The sequence below is a fragment of the Eurosta solidaginis genome, chromosome 5 (genome assembly GCF_040869045.1).
Source record: "Eurosta solidaginis isolate ZX-2024a chromosome 5, ASM4086904v1, whole genome shotgun sequence".
Lineage (NCBI taxonomy): Eukaryota > Metazoa > Arthropoda > Insecta > Diptera > Tephritidae > Eurosta > Eurosta solidaginis.
In genome coordinates this window covers 273,185,988-273,198,693 of record NC_090323.1, presented here as the reverse complement: position 1 = coordinate 273,198,693, position 12,706 = coordinate 273,185,988, and the positions used below count along the sequence as shown (strand labels likewise).

At 38.7% G+C, this 12,706-nt stretch overlaps 2 protein-coding genes across 3 annotated transcripts in view; one reads left to right on the top strand and one right to left on the bottom strand.

Annotated features, from left to right (window-relative positions):
* The window catches only part of DopEcR (G-protein coupled receptor DopEcR), a 237,690-nt gene that overhangs the window by 50,211 nt on the left and 174,773 nt on the right, over nt 1-12,706 (top strand). The window lies entirely within an intron of this gene.
* The window catches only part of slow (slowdown), a 131,782-nt gene that overhangs the window by 68,047 nt on the left and 51,029 nt on the right, over nt 1-12,706 (bottom strand). The window lies entirely within an intron of this gene.

The window sequence follows — 12,706 nt, the reverse complement described above, 5'->3', positions numbered from 1 at the left end:
CTTATTTCAATACCTTCCTAATGGTATGAAGATCTTTGAAATCGGTAAAGCCATTCCGTAGTAATCACACTTAAAAAGTACCTATTATCGTAATTTTTCTAATATTTTCGGATATTTCGATACCTTGCCACGCCCACAATTTTTCGAAAATGCAATTTCTAAAAATGAGGTTGTGTTTGGGTGGGTAAGATGTAACCCCATGCAAAATTTCATCAAATTCTGAGGGGGTCGGGTTCAATATGTACGTTTTTTTCACCCTTTGATATGAAATTCATCTTATGTAGATACATAATGATTGATCTATGGATGTGAATTCACGTCACTGCTTAGCATCGGCTTAGATATGGCAGCACTCCTTAGTTTTGCTAATAGTCGTAACAATATTTTATTGGTGTCCAAAATTGGTCGCGTCCGTACCCTCTTTCATCGGTTAATTTATATATTGACCTGTAACTTTATTCCTGAAAGAAGGAATATTTGCATTTTCAGCAGTGTATATAACGAATTTTATTTCGCTGCTTGGTGTTTCGTTATTCATAGTACTTAAGACTCGCTCCACTCCTGGTAAAACTTAAAATTCGAAAGCAAACCTGAAAAGACTGGTGAATGGAACGAAACCGATACTAGCGTTATCTCTTCTTAAGCCCCTCAAATTTTAACATCCAGCTCAAATGCATTCAATGTTCTTAAAATTGAATCTACACCAAACTGGTTATCTAGAAGGTAACTTAATAGTTTTTAATTGATTAATTTTTTAATAAATTAAGCAATATTTAATTTTTGGGAAAGGTTAAGGCCACGAATATTTTTTTGTAAGTTTGCAGAAAAAACTGCTATGTACTATAAATAATAGCTCCGCCAATAACAAGAAATGAAAATTCGCAATTATTTGCAAACTAAGCAATTTTTTTTAAAACAAAGTATAGCGAATTCCTAATTTTTGAACCTCTATCAAACAAGGTAACTATTTAAGTTATCAAAGGAAAAGTTGTTTTAAGTGCCCCGGAATAAAAATTGTGTCCCTGTACTAAATATATTACTAATAAGTTTCTTGAAAGACAAATATGTTTATGTTGTATGGGTGGATGTTGAGCTCCTCGGAAAAGGTTTCACGAGTTCTTCTCACGTTCTGGTAGCGGGGACACCATTAGATTAAGTGACTAATTTACTGTGCTTTTCCTTCGTTGCATGGAAATAAGTCTGTTTCAATAATATAGGAGCGCTTCAAGTAGGCCTTGCAGAAGCTGCAACCAGTAAAGCACTGCGTCATTTTGAGTGAAACGCCAAATCTTTGACTATATATCTCTGCTTCCTTTGATGACTGGAAGACGGCCCTTTAAGTGCTTTAGTATAGCTCATAGGAAACTTTTTGTAGACAGGACTTGTGGCCAGCCCTGCGGCTTCTTGGCGGCTATACCTGCTTGCTCATTTCCGTCGATTCCAGTATGAGCTTTTACCCATGAGAAATTTATTTGATATTGTTGACGTAAAAAGGCCAACCGCTTATGATGTCGTACTACTTCTATTTTTGATAGCTTCAAGGCATGATTGGCTATCACTAAAAATATGTAGGTGTTGTGTTGCCAAGTGGCAGAGTCAATGGCGTATATTCAGCTTGGAACACACTGCATACATTTTGTAGCTTAAATATTTCTTGTCAGACGTTGCATCTAGATATATGATAATGATAGGGATTTTAGAACTCGTCTAAAATATTCTACACGTTTAAGCACGAACTAACCATGTAAATTAATGGGATTTGAAAATAACAGTAGACTCTTTTTGTTTCTTATTTTAGTAGCGCTGTTTTCAACTCCTTAAAGCACATTTACTCATTTTATAGTGGTGCTGGGTTCAACTCCTGGGAAAAGTAAAACCAAAAATTTAGAAACAGGTTTTTTATTTAGAAAAATCGGAAGTGATTTGCAAACACTTCGCGTGTATTTCTGCCATGAAAATTTTCTCAGTGAAAAGTGCAGATGCCGTTCGGATTTGGCATAAAACGTGTAGGTAGGTTTCGTCCCGCCAATTTGTAGGAAACATTAAAAGGAAGAAATTTGCAATCTTTACTCCCTGCACAGCAGGGAACTCATCGAACTGATCGAGTAAGATCCTCACAGATGCGACAAGTTGTTGGCATTAGGATTTGACTCGTTGTCACAGTTATATATGTGTGCAAATCAGTAGTCAACACCAAGCAACACCAACGAGCTAAATAAACACATTGCAACGCATGCGTCTCATACGACGCAGAAACGACAAAAACGGTGTAATTGAGTTTTTCTTTTTTCCGAGTCGAGTGGCCAATACACAAATCATGTAATTGATTTATCTTATCTTGTTGTACAGATGCCAAAATAGCGCAATGTTCATCAATCAGTGGTAAATGAATTCGCCAAAAGCTATGAACGCACAAATAGAAAGATAGATGTCGAAGCATGTGGAGGGGTCTGATGAGGTGTGCATAAATTGAAATCGAATGTGCTGAATGCAACACGCGATACCAGACACACGGTTGCCACTATGGTCCATTTGGACCAAAAATGGAAGGATCATTCCCAATTGGTCCGCTGGTCTTTCTTTCAATTTTGGTAATTTTTAGGCTATAGCCAGGATTTTGGTAATTTTGTCTTTTTTTCTCTGAGGTAAATATATACAACACTGCCCACAAAATTTTGCACACCTTCATTAACCCTTATATACTTTTCATGTTACTTCAATGGATTTCTTACGTTATTAAAATGAAGACGAAAAATAGCACTTCACCTAGCAGATAGTTTAGAAAAGTGTTGGATCTTGAAGCAAACCAATTTTCGTTAATTGTTGATGATACAAGCGGCCAATCAGAAAATCTTGTTATGGTGGCTACATATTTCGATCGGTTATCAAACACTTTTCGTGATAGTTTTTTTGTCACTATTTGAACTTAAAAAAACGTTGTTGCAAATGCACAAGAAATTAGACGGAGTCTGCCACCGATGAAGCCATTCTTGAACTGAAAATTAAATCAAAGCATGAGATTAATTTGTTTTATATTAAGTGCACTTGCCACTCCCTTAATTTATGTTCAAGTTATGCGTGCAAACCTACCGATGGGTATTTAGAGTTTGTAGAACAATATATCGACATGCCAAACAAAAAGTGACCCTTAAAAAATTTTTACAAACACAAAAATAACAATAATTATCATTAGAAAAAATTATTGTTCTGGCCTTGAGCTCGAATCGAACCTTGAAACACGTCCTATGTAAACATTTTGAAAGTGATACTCTTCGTTTGGGATGTCGATATTTAAATTTTATTCACACAACCCAAAGCAAATTAATAAGTTTAAGGATTTCCAAGACTATTGTGGTGTTAAGCCACGCAGGATATTAGGCATTTATTTAACTCGTTGGCTCACTCTGGAAAGTGTCTTCTTGCGTACACCTCACACTGCGATGCGGCTATATTTTTTATCTTTGTGTCTGGAAGTTAATGGCGTTTCTGCTATACAGTTTCAAATTCAATATCAGTTAGAGAATTAAAAGTTTATTTATATTTCCGGCATATACTAAAGAATTCAATCAGAAAAGGTTTGTCTGCCGATATTACACCATCAATATGAAGCATATTTTGAGTAATTTTATGTACAATGATTATATGAAAATACTAGCAGACCCGGCAGACGGTGTTCTGCCCTAAATTCGCTCTATCTGCATACATTTTAATAACCTTTTTCCGTCTGACTCTGTCCTCCCCCCCTCTTCAGTTTTTCCTAAACATCTATCTTCGTCTCATTCTATCTCTTTCGCATTCTCCTTCTCGTTCTCTCTTTTCTCTTCTCTCAAGTTCTTCTCATTACTCTTCATCCCTTATTTCCAGTCCCAGAGGGTGGTATGTATTTTGTTCCAGTCCCATTCCGAGTCCCAGTCCCAGTACCACTCCGCGTCTCAGTCCCAGTCCTAGCCCTAATCCCAGACCCAGCCCGTCTCTGGTATACTTCCCGGATAAAAGGATCGTAAATACTAATATAGGCAAATTTATATACACAAATTTCAGGCAAATCGAATAGGACGTATGTAAATAGGTATGTGGGTATTATTAAATCATGTCTTTATTTCGGCTTTGCATACATAATTATCAGTTTTGCAAGGTTGATGCGACTAAATCGAATATCACAATGAAAATTACTTTAAAACTCTCAGCAACAGCTTTCATTTGATATCCATATTGTATAAAAACATTCTAGGAGTGCCCGGGTCCACGTTTTGGCTTATATCTCGAGACCCTAGTCACCCAGGGGTACGAAAAATACCCAGTATCAAAGTACTCATAAACAGCTTCCATTTGATACCCATATTGTACAAACACATCTCAGGATTACCCAGGTCCACGTTTTGATCTCAAGACCCTAGCCAGAACGGGATAAAAGGTATCCTCCGTCCGTATCCTGGTTCTAAGCTACCTCTCCACCAATTTTCAGCCAAATCGGTTCATCCGTTCTTGAGTTATGCGTAGTGTAACTAACACCACTTTCTTTTATATATATAGATTTGATAATTGAAAAATTTCAGTGTACATAATTTAGAATACTTATTATCTTCACCCAAGGAATAATTTTATTGGAAGTAAGGCAGAAATATTTTTTGAAAACGATAACTTTACAAATTCTCAACGTATATCTTTCATAAACGCTTTGTGCCAAATTATTCCCGTTGGAGAGGGGTTCTGCCCCAGAAACTTTAATAATAACATTGTTGACTAATTTATCGTACCTAGTTAAATGTGATCAAAATTATATTACTACACAGTTGAAACTTTTAAGACCTTTCAATGGCCAGTCTGAGGACTGTGGCTGGATTCAATAAATGTGTGTTTTGAAATGTAAATTTTTCTCTAAAAAAAATTATATGAAAAAAGATTGTACATTTCAAAACTCGCACTTACTGAATTTAGGAAATAGATGGGAAAACTGAATTGTGAAGGTGTATTGGTAAACGGAAGAGTAAAGAAGTAAATTTGTGTATCATAAAAAAAAATTGCAGCACCCAGTGCAGGAAACAGTTTTTTTACCTTTTAGGACTGATTTTATGATAAAGTTGATATAACGGAGCTCTGGAGAAATTTAGGTTAAAAATAAGGCTTTTATGTAAATAAAACTGAACTAGGTGTTAATTCGTTGTAGTTCTTTAAATAGAACAAAGCAACAACACCAAGTTTCTCTGAAACCGCCTTACCAATGCATAACTTTACCATATGGATAAAGAGAATATGCAAAGAAGGCAAGTGAGATAAGGTTTACAACAACTAAGGCATGATGTGGCTGAATGCGTTTATAACACTTCAACCATCATAGGAGTGCAGGGTTCGAATCCCACTCCCGGGAGAAAAGGCTTTGAAGAGATTTAAAAAAGGTATAATCGAAACAGCTGTCGCCTTGTCCGTCCTGATGTCACGTTGTTTAAATTTTTCCAAAACTGAACTAGTTTGACTTGTCACACGGGCTTTCCCCTGAGGTTTTTCGTTAAAAGATATATTTATATAAGGCTTTTTCAAAAAGTGAGCCTCGTTTTCCCTCTTTTCTCTCTATGCCATTCTCATTTACTTGACATTCCATTTTCCATTCATCTCTCTCCCAATCCCACTTAAACTTTCACACCCACTCCCACTCCCACTTGCACTACCATTCCCACTCGTACCCCTCCTACCACCCCAAGTCTCCTTCCTAGTCCAACTCCAACTGTCACTCCCAATTCTACTCCAACTCTCACGCCAACACTCCCATTCCCACTCCAATTCTCATTCCAACTCCCAGTCCAACTTAGTCGAGAATCTAAATGTGGTGTGCACATCTGAAAGTTTAATAAAAGGTAAGAGCTCATATGTAAGCAATCCCTTGTCACTGTATAATCATGTGGGCCATAATCGCAGTTACAGGAACTGATAATTTTCGGTTACATAATACACCATCATTAACATTAATTGGCCCTTAATCGCCTAAGCGATTCTGATCTTTTCGTAACAAGTCACGACAGCTATCCCTGCTTCCCGATTACTGACGCCAATTGGGAGGACCAACGGAGGTCAAGTTTTCCTCAACCTGCCTCTCTCAACTCAGTGGAGGTCTCCTCCTTCCTCTGCTTCCAAACTGCGATGTCGACTGAAATACCTGAAAAACAATCGGAGCGGTCGGAGCGTCTTCGTCCATTCGCATAACATGACCTAGCGAGCGAATTCTTTGGGTTTTTATTCTTTGCACTATTACCAAATCTGCGTATACCTTCTTCGATACTCGCCGTCGCCATCACGGATAGGACCATACATATTCCGGAGAATTTTGCTTACGAACACTCCAAGAGCCGCCTCACCTTCTCTTAGCACCGCTCATGATTTCGAGCCATACATAAGGACGGGTATCATGAGCGACTTGTAGAGCGTGATTTTTGTTCGTCGAGAGAGGACTTTACTTTTCAATTGCCTACTCAGTCCAAAGTAGCACTTGTTGGCAAGAGTTATTCGGTTACATAATACTCCAATTACAATTTGGCCGCAAGCGTTGGGAATAACTAAGGCCAATTGTGTTTCTTATATTTGATTTGTTTGCCTTTAGCATGTTGAAGAGCATTGTTTACATTGTTACTATTGTTTTCGAGAGCGCTTATTTTTATACTCAGCTGAGCAGAGCTCACAGAGTATATTAACTTTGTTCGCATAACGGTAATCCGTAACGGCATAAATTAATCGGGATAGATATAGACTTCTATATATCAAAATGATCTGGACGAAAAAAGAAATTTATTTAGCCATGTCCGTCCGTCCGTCCGTAAACACGATAACTTGAGTAAATTTTGAAGTATCTTGATGAAATTTGGTACGTAGGTTCCTGGGCATTCATCTCAGATCGCTATTTAAAATTAACGAAATCGGACTATAACCACGCCCACTTTTTCGATATCGAAAATTTCGAAAAACCCAAAAAGTGCGATAATTCATTACCAAATGCGGATAAAGCGATGAAACTTGGTAGGTGGGTTGATCTTTTGACATAGAACATAAAATTTTTAAAATTTTGGACATTGGGCGTGGCACCGCCCACTTTTGATAGGACGTAATTTGAAAGTTTTGCAAGCCTTAATTTGGCAGTCGTTACAGATATAATCATGAAATTTGGCAAGAGCGTTACTCCTATTCCTATATATATGCTAAATAAAAATTAGCAAAATCGGATATCGAACACGCCCACTTTTTAAAAAAAATTTTTTTTAAGTCAAATTATAACACAAAATTTAATATCTTTACAGTATATAAGTAAATTATGTCAACATTCAACTCCAGTAATGATATGGTGGAACGAATTACAAAAATAACAGAAAATTTCAAAATGGGCGTGGCTCCGCCCTTTTTCATTTAATTTGTCTAGAATACTTTTAATGCCATAAGTCGAACAAAAATTAACCAATCCTTGTGAAATTTGGTAGTGGCATAGATTCTATGACGATAACTATTTTCTGTGAAAATGGGAAAAATCGGTCGAAGCCACGCCCAGTTTTTATACACAGTCGACCGTCTGTCTCCTTCCTCTCGGCCCTTAACACGATAACTTGAGCAAAAATTTATATATCTTTACTAAACTTAGTTCACGTATTTATCTGTACTCACTTTATCTTGGTATAAAAAATGGCCGAAATCCGACTATGACCACGTGGGCGTGATATCGAAAATTACGAAAAATGAAAAAAAAAATGCCATAATTCTATACAAAATATGAAAAAAGGGATGAAACATTGTAATTGGATTGGTTTATTGACGCAAAATATAACTTTAGAAAGAACTTTGAAAAATGAATGTGACACCTTCCATATTAAGTAGAATAAAATGAAAAAGTTCTGCAGGACGAAATCAAAAGCCCTTGGAATCTTGGCAGGAATACTTTTCGTGGTATTACATATATAAATAAATTAGCGGTAACCGACAGATGATGTTCTGGGTCACCCTGGTCCACTTTTATGGCGATATCTCGAAAAGCGTCCACCTATATTAATAAGGCCCACTCCCTTTAAAAATACTCATTAACACCTTTCATTTGATACCCATATCGCAAAAACACATTCTAGAGTCACCCCTTGTCCACCTTTATGACGAAAAAGGCGTCCACCTATAGAAATAAGGCCCACTCCAATTTACATGCTCATTAACACCTTTCGTTTGATACCCATATCGTAAAAAAAACCCTTCTAGAGTCACCCCTGGTCCACCTTTAGGGCGATATCTCGAAAAGGCGTCCACCTATATAACTAAGCCCCACTCCCTTTTAAAATACTCATTAACACCTTTCATTTGATACCCATATCGTACAAACACATTCTAGAGTCACCCCTGGTCCACCTCTATGACGATGTTTCGAAAAGGCGTCCACCTATATAACTAAGGCCCACTCCCTTTTAAAATACTCACTAACGCCTTTCATTTGATTCCCATATCGTAAAAACAAATTCTAGAGTCACCCCAAGAGTCCACCTAGAGTCCACCTTTATGGCGATATCCCGAAATGGCGTCCACATATAGAACTAAGGCCCACTCGCTTTTAAAATACTCTTTAATACCTTCCATTTGATTCCCATGTCATACAAACACATTCCAGGGTTACCCTAGGTTCATTTTCCTACATGTTGATTTTCCCTTATTTTGTCTCCAAAGCTCTCAGCTGAGTATGTAATGTTCGGTTACACCCGAACTTAGCCTTTCTTACTTGTTTTGATTGTTTTCATCGAGTGTTTCTCCCAAGTATCTAACCAAATCTAATAGTTTTGAAATTATTATTTTTTATTATTTATTATTATTGGCAGTTGACCTTCAAGCCAGGTTTGTTTGTGTTTATCTTATTTGATTGCTAATTTTTGATGTTTGTTGCAGTTTGCATGACTCGAATAATTTTGAGCGAATTAATGAAACGATGCGGAATTAATATAGAAATTTTGTTAAATATAGCCTTCTTAACGTTTACTTCTTTTCTCTTTTGCGGCAGTTTTTTCAATTGACAAAACTACTTTTTTTAATGGTGTGCACTCACTAGCTCGTCTATGACACTTTAAAAAATTTCGTATGAAAACTATCACTTTCGGCCTCTGCCTGACGAAAACTATGGGATGGTGGGAGGTTTCTTCACCCTTTTGCACACCATGACCTACCCAGCGAAGCCTTTGGTCATTTATACACGCGATTTATGTTACACGAATCCAGGTTTATCACTGGCGCACATGTTGGGTGCCAACCTCAGAACTGCTAGGTAGATATAGAGTATATAAGTATATATGCTTAACCCCTATTAGCAGCTACTTTTTAAGCCCATATTTTCGAAAAGCACAATTATATCATAATTACATTTTGGCTGATATCTGCCAAACCGGTTGAGTTATCGTAATGAAATTTTCTCTATATTAAAACCCGTTTAAACACATCTCAGGACTATCCCTTCAGTCTGCTAACTTTTGAAATTAATCCGATAATGTTCTCGGGCCTCACTGTTCCGCGGGCGTTTATGACAGAGACTGAAGGACTTGGGACTCGAGATTTTTTGAGGAGCATTATATTTGTGATTCGCTGTTGCCTTTGCAATATCTAAGGACATCAAAACCTGATTTTCAGATTTGAAAACGATACTGATTCGCCCTTTTCGCTTTTTCCCCAGAGACGGAGCCCCTCTACAAGCTCATGATACAGATGCCGTCAATGATGCTGTTATCACAAGCAGTATTAAAGTTTACTACCAATGTGTATCTGGCCTTTGAACTAAGACCGGGACAATTCGATGCTTTAGCTGACGTCTGGATTTGACGTGCTTATTTTAGTGAAGAAATTACTCTCTAATGATTTGTATGATAGTGAATACCCTGACTTTAACATGCATGCTGTATATCCAAAGGATAGAGATCCTATCAAAACTGGATGAAAGAGAGGTGTCGGCGTTCTTTTAGTCGATTATCATAAGCTTTACTCCAGCTTAGTTGTACTTGGTAAGGCGCGTGCATCAGGTTCTTTGCAAAATATGGTCGGTCGAGTAGATGCCAGAAGAATCTAAGTGTTTTTGCCTAGTCCACAACAAAGAGGATACTGCAAACTGCGCCAACTATCGCGGAATCAGCCTTTTTAATATCGCATATAAGGTCCTGTCAAGTGTATTATGCGAAAGATGGGACCTTATCAGTGCGGCTTCAGACCTGGTAAATCTACCATCCAGCAGATTTTCAAAGTACGCCAAATCATGGAAAAAACCGTCGAAAAAAGAATCGACACTCATCACCTCTTCGTCGATTTTAAAGCCGCCTTCGCTATGTATGTATTTGGTTTCCCGGTAAAACTTATACGGTTGTGCAAAATGACTTTGAGCAACACCATCAGCTCAGTCAGAATTGTGAAGGACATCTCCGAGTCGTTCGAAACTAAATTAGGTTTCAAACATGGTGACACCCTATCGTGCGATTTCTTCGATTTGATACTAGCTGCAGAACTTAACCGTGCTAGAACAATATTCTATAAAAGCGTGAAATTACTGGCGTAGGCAGAGGACATCGATCATCGGCCTGAACACCCGCGCCGTAAAGTCTCGCACTCATTGTTGATTACCAAACTGACTAATTTGGGATTTAATTCAGCGTTTCTAAATTGGATGAATTCAAACGTAGCAGCGTACAAGCAGCTAATTTTCGCACTATCAAAATCTGCTTAGGAGTCGACAAAAAGAAAGTGTGTGCCGATTCTCTTATCAAGAGTTTTCTCCAGTCTCGCCTTATTTGCGAATTACGAAGAACACTTTCAAATACTAATATGGAGCCATTCGCTATATTTCGCATAAGAGATACCCGGCGCCTTTGGACTCCTCTATTCGTGATATTGCCATTCTCACTTCCTTATAGTCCGGTGACGGAACGTATATTCCGTCGTCAAGGAGTGTGGTATGGGTTCAGACAGCTGTTTTTGCGGGATCGCTCGAAACCTACAGTGCCAGCTGCTGCGGTACGTAAGTAAAAGAATATGATCCCTCGATCGGCTATACCGCCAAAGAGAAAATGTATCTCCTTGAGCAAGTGTGAGAGACGATTGAAGTAATCGCCAGCTATCGGTTTCGTTAACATCTTCATGGGCCAATCTCTCCTTGTGTCACTGCGTGCACTTTCTCTTTTATGCACATAGGCTTCTTCGTAACTTTACTAACGCAAGCTAGTGGTGTGAGTCGATGGGTGGACCTGGTAGCTTGCGTTCGTCCCTAACAATGATGCCTTGCCTGCATTCAGTCACGACGTGATCGGTTTAGTTTCCTGTTCTCGACCAGAATGAAGCCCTGAAGGTTTCTATATTTTCTTATGTTGGCACCAGATACTACAGACGGCCGTATTTCAAGCCGCGGCGAGGTAAATCTGTTTTAACCCGCTGGTTGGTGTTATATAGTGAGGGTGTTTCTGACTGTAGGACAAAACGCACGTGCCTTTTTGTGAAATGGATATAAAGGAGCGAAGGTACAAAATGCCAACCAATATGCTCCCATTATGTTCGCTCAAGTTTGTTTAAAAATTGCTATACATTTCGTACAAAAATCTCAAAGACATTTCGGTTACTGAAATTCGATTTGCTACATTAGTCGAGTAGTCGAAACGGGATTCAAGGGGTTGATCAGCGCAATACAAAGCTTTATACCTTCAAAGCTTCCGGCACCCAATTGTCAACCTCACCTACGCGAGGGGAATCCTGTTACAAATATGAATGTATCATACACATATTTAGCAGGCGAGGCTCTAGTGACCCCAAGTTTCTCATGGAACTAGGGACAAGATGACTAGAAAGTTTAATGTGGTCATATTAATCGTTCTCGAGATGGTCGGCCTAGTACATTAATGGTGATTTGCTACCGGAACGTACCGGAAAAGGACTATCAACATCGATAACACTCCCCAAAATCTTCGGACTTCACCTAGGTCAAACTGCGCCCTTCCTGCCCACCTCTGCCAATCGTTAGCCATAGGAGTACCACCGCAACCCGCCTGAACAAATCCGTAAGCTTTCTCTGGGGGTAAGATATTTGAGGATTATCACCACCGTTCCCTGAGAACCGCGACCCGTACTGTCATCTTTCCACCGCTCCTGCGCTATCACCCGTGGCATCTCTCTCTATTTCCCTCTCTCTCTCTCTGGGATCAACGGCTGCCGGCATCGAAAGGCAAAAGCTGCATCGTGTATGTGTGCGTGTTCGGAACAAAACAACAACTACTTGTGTTATTAATTGGTAAAGGTTAGTGGGACCTTCGCCTGACCCTGGAGCGGCTGAGCTTACCTCAGCCTTCGACAATACTACAACAACAGTAGTCGAAGCAAAGCGAAGAATCGATTATGGACTAGTAAGCATGGTTTGCATGGGTTGCAAATCGAATAATCGGTTAAGCGGTTAGTCGAATAATCGAATTATTTTCCAAGCCTTACTTCAAATAAATAATAAATATCTAAACTGGAAAGTTTTAGCTATAAATAAACATTCGTCGTGGTGTGAAACTTACTTGTCTCCCTCGCCGAAGGTCCTGTCTTCAAGTTCTGGGAAAAGTAACAAACAAGCCGAGTTTATTTATGCCATTTAAAGCTTCTCAGCAAAAGTTAATCTGTTGCAAATGCCGGCGGCATAAAACACCATCCCACTTATATGTAGGAGAAATTGCAAGGCGAGCTTAGCCTAAATCGT